The sequence below is a fragment of the Amblyomma maculatum genome, chromosome 2 (assembly GCF_055883805.1).
Source record: "Amblyomma maculatum isolate TAMU_Amacu chromosome 2, ASM5588380v1, whole genome shotgun sequence".
NCBI classification, from domain to species: Eukaryota; Metazoa; Arthropoda; class Arachnida; order Ixodida; family Ixodidae; genus Amblyomma; species Amblyomma maculatum.
This window is the reverse complement of record NC_139345.1, coordinates 192,962,653-192,974,605: the sequence shown is the minus strand read 5'-3', so window position 1 is coordinate 192,974,605 and position 11,953 is coordinate 192,962,653. Positions and strand designations below refer to the sequence as shown.

At 41.0% G+C, this 11,953-nt stretch overlaps 1 pseudogene; it reads right to left on the bottom strand.

The window, feature by feature from the left end:
- Window positions 1-3,547: 3,547 nt before the first annotated feature.
- Window positions 3,548-11,421, bottom strand: LOC146200799 (uncharacterized; annotated as a pseudogene).
- Window positions 11,422-11,953: the final 532 nt, after the last annotated feature.

Sequence of the window (11,953 nt, the reverse complement as noted above, 5' to 3'; positions counted from 1 at the left end):
TGTCTCATCTTACATACGTAGCCAAGGTCATTCACAGGTTAATATATACATGAATGCCTGTGAGAATGCTCTCATTTTTGTTCTTTGCTCTCCAGGAGAGACGCATGAGTGCAGATGCAAATTAACGTTCTCCACGATCGCTTGCAGAGAAATTTGCGCGATCTCCTGATGTTCTTCATTATACTTGGAAATTTTTTATTCGAATGCACGTCATATATTATGCTTATTTTGCACCCCTCATAGCCGATTCCATTTTGGGACATTAAACTCCATGTACCATATATACTTAAATATCCTGCTCGACCAGAGCTAGGTTGTACGTGGATATTTAATTCGTACGTTCGTCAGGATCTTAATGACCTTCAAAAAGGAAATTTATGACTATGAGAAATAACGCTGCGGGACTGCCCGGATCATAACGATGTTACTATATAATCGGTGATGAAGAGACACTCGAAACTCGCGAAAGTAAAAACAAAGAAAAGCTACTTTACAATTAAGTCCGCGGGCCTGTTATATCGGCAATATCGCGCTGGAGTGACCGCTCAAGGTAATTGCAATTACCTTCGCAGCAGCTTTTGTGACTTTTTCTGTGTGAATACATCCACGGGCAATACTGCATGTGAATGGAACTAGTGCAGCTTCCCTGCGGGATCATACGCACACGAAATATTGCGTCTAAACTCCTTATGGCTTGATAGTATACCAAAACGGGCAGGAGCTGCAGGGGTTTATTATTTCGCTCTTCGTCGTGCCGCCGAAAAGTAACCACGACAATTAAGGGCTGCAAAGGAACTCATCTAGTTGCAGTGAAGAAGGCACGTTAGCCGCGAATGTAATCCGTCACCGAAGTCTACTTATCGCCCTCGACGCCGCTGCCCTTCGCACTGATCTTTATCCGACCGCAAGAAACATGTTAAAACAAGTGCCGTTTTGTTTTTGTTTTGTTTTTGTTTTGTTTTTCCTCGTGGCGCAATCAACCGCACCACAGCTTCCAGAAATATCGGGAATTATGGCCGAAAACGCAGCAAACGCCGCGCATCCAATGCAGACGGTTCGGGCTTTTGCCTACACCATGAAAGTCACTACTGTCGCCAGCGCCGCCGCTTGATCCCGCATCTTCACTGACGTCACTGGTTGACGCTTGTTTATAAAGGGGATACATTTCGTCTGGCGTAGCGTGACTGACCGCGAGCGGCGCTTGCGCGCGCGCAGAGCACGTCCGACTATATACGCGCCTTAAGCCGCGTGCGCGAGCAGCGAATATCTGCTGGCGCTACCGTGCACGGTCGATTTGCTCAAGCGCAAGAAGGGTAGGGAGTTCGATGCTCAACAACTACACCTCCACGTGAAGAATCACCGCAGAACTAGCCAGCTAGCAACCTGAACACGTGCTGACCTTAGCGGCGGCGCTCTTTTGAGCTGTACTTCGCCCCTCGCGCGCCGACCATGCCATTAGTGATTCTTTTTTTTTTCTTTTTTTTTTTTTTACCGTGGTCGCCTTGAGTGCACAGATGAAGGTGTTTCTCCCGCCGAAGGAAGAGACGGGAAGTATTGTTATGAAACACCTTTCTCTGCCGACTGCAGGCGGCCATGGTAGACGAAAGCAAGTTGGACTGAGCGACGTGGCCGTCCTGTTGCCCGTAGCGGCGAGTTATATGATAGCTCACAAGAGCAGCGTCGAAGGACGGCACGTGTTCAGGAGGTCGCTAGGCCCCGCCGCTTGATCAATTCGACCCTTGAAGCGTCAGCAAGACGCGGTCTTCGAAAGAAAATATCTGTACCACGCAAGCCGCATACACTGCCCTGGCGGCTTAGGCGTCAAATGCGAAAACAATCTTAAAACAGATGGCAGCTCGCCAGTCATCGGACGTTAATTCTTCCAATGTCTGCAGTCCCATAGGTAGCAAAAAAAAAAAAAAAACTCTCCTATAAATACCCTTTGATAGAAATATAATAGCTCAAAAATCCCCAGCCAGCGTTGTCCTCTGCTTTAGCAGCCGAATGAACACGTTGTATTATCTTTGTATTTTTATGGAAATAAAGAAAAAATTTATGGGGTATTCAAGGAACAGGTTGCTCACGTCAACTTAGTGACGGGCCTTAAACCCAGTCTGAGGACAGTGGCAACAGACACAGGCACTGATTCAGAAAAGAACAATACATAATAAAAAAAATGTTATATAGATGTTGGTTAGACATTATGCCAGAAAAAAAGAAATACAATATAAAGTGTACACTTACTCTGCTCGACACCACAATATTGCAGCCCGCTGCTAGGTTTTGCGCTTTTGAACATGCGAGACCCCTCTCTGACTGCTACTCATGAGTCACCGAGAACACGTTTAACATATGCGCCTGTGTCGCCCAGCGTGCCCCATGCACGCTTCGAAAATTACATGCACATTGCGCCGTGAGGGACGCTGATAGATTCAATCTACGGTTCAGATCATGAATTAACTACAGCGGTCATCCAGAATCAACAACAGCAATAAAAATAGACTCTGTGTTTGGGGCTTAAGGACGTAAGACATCTCCGACTGTGAGGGACGCCGCTATAGAGGTCTCCTGATAATTTAGACCACATGTGGCTCTTTAGCGCGTTCAAAACCGTGTACCACATTAGCCGCTAATCCATCGCGGCGGGGTAATACGTATTAAACAAGTCAATAAAACAACTATTTCTCAGCCTTGCACTGGGCTAACATTTCATTCGCGTCGCTGCGTTAACATATTTCTCTTCAGAGAATCAAAAGCCGGACATCTGCCTTCAATATATGCGTGCTCCAGCAAGACCGCGCGCAGATATCGTACAGCGCACGGGTGTCTTCTGCACAGTAAAACATTTTGCGCCCTTAAGGGTGTAAATGGCTTGTCGCATGGGGAGCACCCTAAACAAGTCTATGTTAACATCCTTCTGCTGCAGCACCCTTCCTTGGGTAAGGGTGCTGCAGCCAAAGGGTGTTAATATAGATCCTTCTGCAAGGAAGGGTGCTGCACACGCTATACGTTCTCGTGCGGCAAAACCCACCCTGAGCCTTTCAAATGACTTTGTAAGTCATTCGTAAAGCAAAGGGTAGGCTTGAGCACAATACGTGTTTGTGTGCAGTTGCGAAGAAATGAAGTAAATAAAAGTAAAGTAAATACAGGCAAAAAATGCACACAAACTGCTTGCATCAGACATCCTCTTCATCCAAGCATCAGACCAGCTCAGCGCATCGTGTGTACTGCACTGCATAGCTTTCTGAATCTAAAAAATATTTCCAGTAGAAGTACACACTTCTTTCAATACCTACTCATAACCGCCTTGGACCCCAAAAACCTATTTGCATGCATTGCCGCCATATGATTTAAGCTATGTCAACGATTTCTTCAGCCAGTGCTGCGAAAAAGAGGTCTCTTTGCATTTATAAAACATAACAATGAAGTCTCACTGAAACAGCATTTGCACAACTGACAAAAACAATATTTATTTAAATTATGTAAGCATGAACATATATGTACATCTCACAACTGTTCTGTTTAACAAATTGAAGCAGCAATCATTTCAAGCATCTTTAAAAATCCTGTTAATAAATTTTGTCACAACTGCTCGTGGAGCAGTGACATTCATCTTTAAGAACAGCTTTTCCATGACAGTTAGCGTATTAAACGCTTCGCGTGCATAACAAATGTTAAAAAGCCAGTATGCCCCAAGCAACACAATAAGTCCTTCTGCGTTGGTTGTAGAAAAAAGGCGCTTGTGGTCAACAAAAAGGTAGAAGTCTGCCTCTTCAATGCATTCACCACAGTACACAATGCAAGGTGTTATTGGAGTTCTAGTGTCTTGATCCTGCAGAAAAAGAGATAAACCTTGTATGGGTAATGGTGAAAAGCATCAGTTTGCACTTAGCAGCTCTTCTCAGTTAAAGCTGGCAGGTACCATTTAAAATGCAGTATTTAGGCCTGATAGCAAAAAAATATTGGGTTCAGCATAATAACTTGCTATTTTTCGCTAAGCTGAATGTAGAATGACATCATTCTGATACATGTGTATTCGTCAGAAATGGTCTTGCAGCCTCAAATATAGCAGTATCTTTCTTTGGATAACTGTCAGCTGTTACATACGAATTAGATTAAAAAGTAACCAATACCATTTTTTTTTTCTCATTTGTTGCAAATGTGCAGGCAAAAATCAATTCTTTGGCAGCAAAACACTGAAGAGTGTAAGGCACATATCTGAAGAAAATCAAGTTGGCAGTACTTACACCCTGTTGCACGAAGGTGACTTCAAGAGCTTTGGGTTCTTTGACGTTTAATGCGATGATCTTCATTACAGCAATAGCCAGGAGATCTGGAAAAAAATATAGGTGCACACGTCACATTCTGCACATTTGACTACTAAGGAAAACCTTATGTTGGGGCAGATTTTCTTTTCAAGACAAGCAAACCCGGCTTCTTAAGAGATCACTGCTTATTTTGTAAGGACAATAAATGCTATTCCACGTTGTTTTTAGCAAGGCTTGATATCTAGTGTCAGTTCAGTGGTCGTCATTTATGCCACAATATAGCATGAAAATTTGTTAAAAAGTATTTCTATATTTTATAAACATTTAGACATTTAAAGTGAAAAGTGAATAAACAGATATTGACTATTTTAATAAGGTAATTGTGTAAAAATGTAGCTTATGTACATATTACTGCTCTTCACCTTGCGAGCATAACAGTAAGGGAATCAAAAGTTGTTTAAAAACATTTTAAGAAAAGCAAACACACTTGTAACCAGTGGGAAGAAATCAATCATTAAAGGTTGTTTTTGAATAGGAAAAAATAAAATCTGAGAATTCTTGTCCCTTTTTAGCAGCTTTATCAAGGGCATAAAACACTAGAGAGCAAGCAACAGTCTCGCTTTTGTCAGGTAAATTCTGCTTAACTGAAAGTCCTATAACATCGTAACCCAATCAGTAGGTGGCAAATGTGGTGGAAAATTTAGTAACAAAATTGTATTGCGGTAGCCTTCACATTAGGTAAAAAAGAGCACCAATCACTTACTCTCTCAGACTGCATCATATGCGGGTATAGCTTTTTCACATCCTCAATCTTCATTCCTGCAATACTGTTCAGCCTACTGTTCGCAGTCAGAGTCATTCTATCTCGTATGGCAGCTTCATCAGGAATCTCCTTTTTTTGCCTCATTAAGAAGCCATTCCTCATGAGCTACCAAGCTGATCTGATCTTCTCCCAAGATGACTGTATGGTTTATATACTGGAATATTCCAATCAGGCTGCTAAACAATATATCTGTCTTCTAGCAAATAAAAGAAAATGGCAACTCTGATCACATCCTTCAAATTAATGGTTTCATGCAAGCTGACAGTTAAGAGCAAAATCTGATAACTAGAGTACAAAAATGAAGTTTAAACCTCGCCAGCTTACACGCACCTCAAGATACATTTCCCTGAGGGATCTTACAATAAACACATTTTTTTTCCTCAGCTGCCACCATTCTCTTGCAAGCTTTTTGCTTACCTCATATGATCCAACTAATTTACCTTAAAGACTGTTTGCAATCTTTGCATTGGCTTCATCACTTTACTATTCAACTTGTGAAATTGCAAAATATAACATGGTTTTTTGCAGCAGCCATTCAATAAATTTAGAGTGCTTTTAAACAACGCTTTGACTAATAAAAGGCTGCAGCATATATACCGTGAATCATCATCATCAGCCAGACTATAGTAACTGCAGGGCAAACCTCTCCCATTTTCCTTCAATTAAACCTGCCTTGTGCTAGCTGCATCCACTTGACCCCTACGAATTTCTTAACCTCGTCCGCCCACCTAATTTTCTGTCGCCCTCCACTATGCTTATCTTCCCTTGGAATCCAATTGGTTGCTCTTAGAGACCATCGGTTATTCTCTCTTCAAACTACACTTCCTGCCCATGCCCATTTCTTCCTAATTTCTGCTAGAATGTCAGTAAGCTGAGTTATTTCCCTGATTCAATCTGCACTCTTCCCATCTCTTAACATTACACGCACCATTTTCTGTTCCATGACCCTCTGCATTGTTCTCAACTTAAGTCGGGTTAGGTTGGGTTGTGAGGTTTAACGTCCCAGAGCGATTCAGGCTATGAGGGACGCCGTAGTGGAGGGCTCCATAAATTTCGACCACCTGGGGTTCTTTGACGTGCACTGACATCGCACAGCACACGGGCGCCTTGCTTTTCGTCTTCATCGAAAAGCCGCCGCCGAGGCCGGGATTTAATCCCGCGTCCTGAGTAACAGAGCGCCGTAAAACCCTTTTCATTAACCTCCATGTTTCAGCCCCGGTCAGTACTGGTAGGATGCAACTGTTACACATTCTTCTTGAGTGATATTAGTAAGCCTCTAGTCATGTTTGAATAATTTCCAAATGCGCTCCATTCTAACTTTATTCTACAAGTTATTTCCCTTTCGTGGTCCAGACCTGTGGTCACTACCTGTCCTAACTAGACATATTTGCCTACCATTTCTAATGCTTCGCAACCCATTTTAAATTGCTGTCTTTTTCCCCTTCTGTTCATCATCCTTAGGCCTACCTTTCTGCTTCTCCTGTCTAGATCATTTATCATTAGTTGCAGTCGGTCTCCTGAGTTACTTAAGGCAATGTCATCTGCAAATCGCATATTACTGAGATATTACTGCTTAGCAGGAAATGTGATCAGATTGAAACCTTTATGACTAGAGCATAAGTAACTGCATGCACGTAGTGGTAAACTATTTCAACAGGCATGCACATTCAATTCTGGGTAATATCAGTCCTGTAATTGTCTGTAGACTTCCAGAATGCAAGAAAAAATCATTCCATTATTTCATATTCTAGCAACAGAGATATGGGTTGAAACAGGCGTCTCACCAGCTTTGGCTTCTTGTGCCTTTGTTACTCAGCTGTAGCGATGTCTTGCGTCTTCCTTTGAGAACCAAATTTTCTCTTGTTCTCAACTACTCGAGCATCTTCTGAAAGCCATCGTCTCTGATTTTTAAATTTATATCGCAATGTTATTTTCCAAGAATCCTGCAAGGAACAGACCGCAAGAAAAAGCAGCAATAACTGGTAGACGCTCTTGTAAAAATAGCCAAACATTAAAACTGCTTTACAGGAATAGAGCATTGAAAATGCATGAAATATTAGTTAAAGTATTATAGACATCTGTGAAACGATGTCCATACACAAGAGCTATGAATGGTTTTAAAATCCTAATGAAAACGTTTCATGCAGAAAAAGCCCACCAGGTAATAAAAAGGAGCCACACTAGACTCTTAAAAGCCTGAAAGGAATGAATTTTTCTTACTGATCCAGTTCCCACGACGTCAGTCAGTTGTGGATACTTCTGTAGGAGAAGGTGAGTCACTCTGGAGTAAAACTGTCTTGTGGGTACCCTGTGCCACAATCCACATAATTTGTATAAATTCTGTAATGCTGATATAATTGGCTAGCTAAGAATCTTAAGACATTTGTAACCTTGTTCAAAATAAACCCAGGAATATAGCCAGGCTAACTGAACTGAATTAGCTAGCAGTTATTTCACCAGTTACGAGAAATAATGTAAAGTTATCACAATGGTCATACTGCATGCAATTAAAATATTGGTGGCAGAGTTTGCCAAGTTTACCTTTAAAGCGGATGTGTTCAGCATTACCATATGATCCTATGTGGGCATTATGTAACATGTATTGTTTTAAATGTGCAAGTCAAATTTTCAATTTGTAATCAGATGCCACCAACAACTTACCCATTTTAGTTCCTTTGTGATAATTAACAACTGTTCAATGCCATATACTACATACACTGGGGCCAGCACGAATCATGCTCCAAGTTTGAATTATCTGAATATATATGAACAGCACTCAAAATAACGAAGTTTTACTGCATGCACAATAAATTACCTTATAATTTGAAAACTTGATATATTTTTTAACATACTTAGGTTATTTTTGAAAGTGAGATGCAACAAAATGCTCAAAAGCATCTTAGTATTACATGCTTAAACACAAGTGCAACTATGACTGAGTTCTGGAAGAGAGAAAAATGTAATATTTTACATACATAACACAGCTGTATAGCCCTTGCAAATGCAATAGGTGATGACTAGTTTAATTACACTTACACTGTGTACTTCAGCATGGCATGGAACAGAAAATCCACAATCTTTCGCTGCACTGACAAAGTTAGTGGCTCATCAGACATGATTATATCATGAAGTCCACCAAAACTTGGCAATTCAAATGCTTTTCCATCTTCATCTGGAACTGGTAACCTAAACATGAAAAGATTTCCCGCATATAATTGTTGCCAGTGAAACAAGTCGGATTGCATCCACTTTTAAAGAGTCAGCAGAAATGATGCGAAAGACAGCAACAGATTTAAAATCACCCTGAAGTTACCTAGCAGCCTTGAATATAAAGATGCGACCAAATTAAAATGTGCCAGGCGTAACATTGGAATTGATGAAGAGCCTGAAGGATATCCAAACGTGACAGTAGTCAGAAACGCATCACTCTCAGTACCTTGCTAGTTAAGAGGATGTGTTTTCGGAAATATTTCTTACCCCTCTTGCCTGTGAGCTCACATGTGCAACATGACTCAAAATTTGTAGTCAGCTCTAACTACAGCACTGGCATTTTTATACCCTAACATATAGCTTTTCACCTATTCTCTAAGTTACAAGACAACTTTATTTTGGAGTAGAATATCCATACTTCAACTTACCACCTCTGATCATTTTTCCACTACTTGAAAAAGCAACTATAGCTAAACTGCACTCTGACAAATGCTAATAGTTCCATTACTGTTTTCAGAGTCCGCAACAGATGCAACCAAAGCATATTTGCTCTGAAACAATCTTTGTGTTATTCAGCTTTAATGTTTACCAAGAGTAATGATGATTACACGAACCTCTGTAATGTAATGAGCACAATGATAGTCACTGCATGAAAAGAGACTTACAGATCAAACGACACGGGCTCTTGTGATGGTTCAGCACCAATTCTAGGTTCAGCGCCAATGTCAGGGTCATCAAGCACATTATGCTCTGTCTCAAGCGCTGTCCTATATTCACCATGGAAAACAAATATAAAATAAAGGAAAAAATTTTTTCTCATCAAACTTTGTACTAATTACTTTGAGAGTTTCAAGACTGTTCACATGGCAGTCGTAATGGAGGCTATTAGTTATAAAAGAAAATAAATTGTGCGTACTCCACACACTAATAAAAATTGCTGTTTTACAATTTCTACTTTGGTACAGATGCAAGAGTTCAGTAATTAAAAGTAGTAAATTATGAGTGCATTACGGTTCTAAATAACAAGAACACTCTGATAGTGAAGAGGTGTTGTCCCCAAGCATATTTTATGATGCAGCTACAGTTTCAATGCATTTGATATTAGGCTGGCGATTGGCCCCCTGACTTTCATTGTCGGTGCACGATGAATTAGATTTTCTTGCGAACACCGAATATTCTATTGAATTGCCTACATAACAGTGCATAATAAAAATAATCAAATATTAAGAAGATACCTATCACATATAATTAAGAAATCAACAAATTAGTCATAATAGATGGCCAAAACATACAGGGACTAAGAGTTGGTTTTTAGGAAGGAGGGGCGCAGTATCTGTTCTCAGTGAACACCTGAACTTGCTTGAATCATAGGGAATCAGGTGAGAGTTATAGGGAAAGCAGTGCCGCATGGAAGGCTACTAACACGCCCCGACGTCTTACATCTGCGTTTTGCCTCATCTAAACGCGGCCGCCATGAGATTTTTTCTTGGGGGTTTTACAATTAGTGAGGTCCACATAAAATAATAGGCATTGAGACATAAAATTTAGCATTAGTGCTGCAGCACTACTATCCGCATTCTCGCTGATTTGTTTTTTGACCTTTCCGAGAGATTTTCCACAGAAAGAAGTGACAGATACTACGCCTTTCGTTTCATGTTGACTAATTATAGAACGCTGGTGAATTTTGATGGCGTTCGACAGAACGGTGGTTGTGTTCCACAAGGGGGCGCGATTCTCTTTTCTTTTTTGTTCTTTCCTCTCTATTTTCCTTTCTGTCCGCATGAGGCAGTGGAGGTGGCTCAGCTACAGAGCCAGTGGCAGGCCTGTGCATTTTCTTTTGCTTCTGCTTACAGTTGCAACATGTACCGTGTGCAGCAACAAGGCTTAGGCTTTCGTACAAATTGTGATTCGTTTGGTTGGTTTGGTTTGTGGTGTTTAACGTCTGAAAGCAACTCAGCTAGGCTATGAGAGATGCCATAGTGGAGGACTCCGGAAATTGCGATCACCTGGGGTCCTTTAACGTGCACTGACATCGCACAGCACACGGGCGCCTTGCTTTTCGCCGCCATCAAAAAGCGGCCGCCGAGGCCGGGATTCGATCCCGCGTCCTTGGGAACAGTATTCGAGCGCCGTAACCACTGCGCCACCCCGGCGGGGCAAGTTGTGATTCGTATCCAGCCTTCACTAACAAAAGCATTACGTTAAGATAGTATCTGTGAAGCAGATGCAATGTGTGGTCTAGAAGCATGGCTGCCTGATTAACACAGCAAAATAACGTTTAATAATTGAGAGATAGGAAACAATCCTGTCAAAACAACCTGCTGCTGCGCGATATTCCTTGATTAACTGAATTAAACCATCTGTATTATTTTTGCTAATTGGGTGGTGGACTGTTACAATTAAAACCAAGAACATATAGAAGTCTCTCAGATGAAAGCTACATTAATCATATTTAACTGAAAAAGTCACCTTTCACCTTCGGCCCAAGTTAGAGCAAACGAAACGGAAAGCGCAATGGCGTCAAAACTGCACTAGACCACTAGAAAAAATCGCTGAGGCAATCAAAGGGCTTCAAATTGCATTGAAAATATAGCTGGCCAAACAAAATCTAGAAGCCTGTCCTAAGTAAAGGATAACGCAGATTATAGATAGATTATAGATATAGATAAATATAGATAGATTTTATATAAGATATAGATAGTGCAGCGCTCCACATATCGCGATTCTTGCGTTTTGTAATAAGCTCAGAAAAAGAAAAAGAGACCCAGATTCATGAAAATGCATACGTCCGAGTATATCGCAATTATTACTGCGTGTTGCTTACTATTTCATTTCTAACTATGCCTTGAATATTATCGTTTACAACATACTTGGTTGAAAATGTCCCTTTGTGAGCAAATAATATTGAAAATCGAATGCGTTTTATGTGGTGTTACAAATTCCACAAAGGCATGCGCATACGCACCAGAGACGAAGGTTCACACGAATCATTTGGGGCTTGGGCGTCAGTGGGTTTTAATGTAATTTTAGCCATGTCCGGAATTTCGTCTTTTGCTGCCAAGTCAACGTGCTCTTGGAAATGGACATCCAGCATCTACATAAATTTCCAAGAAACATTACACGGACACTATGAATGACCAAAATGATGTTCGAAAAATTATTGTTATAAACAAGTATTTTCATATTCTATAGCTGCAAAACTTCAACATCCCATGAAATTTGAACAAATTATGGATATGCAGAAGTCACAAGAATGGCCAACAAGCAAAATGTCACCACAAAATATACGATCTCCTTCGCGGAGACATGATGCGACGTGGTAGCGACGGCGTCTCCTACCAATATCCGCGCTACACCCGCACGAAGGTCCGAGAGGTGGTTGAATGAAGTCTGCGTTCTGCGGTAATGGCGGTCACGCCGTGTCAGTCCCTCACTCATCATTCGTTTTATGGAGGAAAAACAATGTTTAAGACCAAAAGTAAAACTCATTTACGTAGCAAAGTGACTTTCACTAGTGGGAGCAGTTCAGAATTAATGGCAAAGAGGCCTAGAGTGGTACAATCCGTCGCTGCATCCACCTATAATGATATACCAAGAACGCGGAGACAGGTTTGTTTTTTTGTGAGAAAATCTTTTGTTCTTTTTGTTCTTT